Raw genomic sequence first — 1189 nt, forward strand, 5'->3', positions numbered from 1 at the left:
ACCCATTATGATTGTTTTCGGGACTTTTTGGATAAAAACATCTCCGGATCTCAAGGGCGTAGGTTTGCATAGAGACGGTGGGGACATAACACTACCAACTTTTCAGGATGCTCAAATTATCCCCACCAACTTTTAGGCAACCTTATTTGCATTATACAGTGACTTCATTATATAGGTAATTTAGATTGTCTTCCCATATGTTGTAAGGATAGAATTGACCCTACCATGATTACGTGAATTATGTTCATTAAGTTCATTAAGTTCAGACTTACATTTACCCCTTTGTCACTTGCTGAATGTGCCAGTCCATTTTTTCCTCTCAAGCGCATGTTTGATTGGCAGATGACTTGCCCCCCCCCACACACACACATGCGCACTAACAGCCCCGACAGAAATACAACATGTCGCCTCCTCCTCCCCCTTCAAAGAGGATGGATATTAGAAGTTTTTTTCAGCCAGCAACAGCCACTGTAAGTAATGTAAAAATACATCAATGTTGTGGAGGCGGGGAACACAACGCTAATTTTGCTACTGAAAGTCCAACCTGCATCAGAGTTAGCATACAATTAAACTGTGTGACTTTGCTAACCTACAAAACTTGAGTAGGAAGCTGCTTAGAGAGAAGTGTCCTCCTGTATGTATTTTCTACGGCTAACGTTAATTAAACTGTGAGAAATGTAGTGAACTGGAAATTACCCCCTTGTCCCCTATTTTCATTTTAATTTTATTTATGTGGTCTTAAAGCAGCCCAAAGGAGCATTCATGTTTTGTAGAGTTTTGCTGTGCTTTTGGACAAAAGCAGTAGTGTTTTACCTAAAGGAAGGCTCCATTTTTATTTATTATTATTATTATTTTTTTTTTTTTTGTTATTCCCTGACTAAGAAGTTTGTTCAGTTATATTTAATTTCTTGATTTAGACCGAAAATGCTGAGCGGTCTTAAGACAAATGTTTAAGTTTTGAATTCCTAGTTAGTTAAGCTTGTCCATTAGTTAAGAGATAATTAATGAAGGAATCTGACCTTTTAGCCAGATTGCCGGAATCACGCCAGCCGAACCGCTGGAACCGCGCTAGCGCAATTCCAATGACCCGGGCTGGCGGAATCCCGGCCAAAAGGCCAAACTCTGCACGTTCACCTTAGTCTTAATCCTTTGTACTGACTCCATTTTAAAAGCTGGACAAAGGCTTCGA

This window comes from Corythoichthys intestinalis, chromosome 4 (assembly GCF_030265065.1).
Source record: "Corythoichthys intestinalis isolate RoL2023-P3 chromosome 4, ASM3026506v1, whole genome shotgun sequence".
Classification (NCBI taxonomy): Eukaryota; Metazoa; Chordata; class Actinopteri; order Syngnathiformes; family Syngnathidae; genus Corythoichthys; species Corythoichthys intestinalis.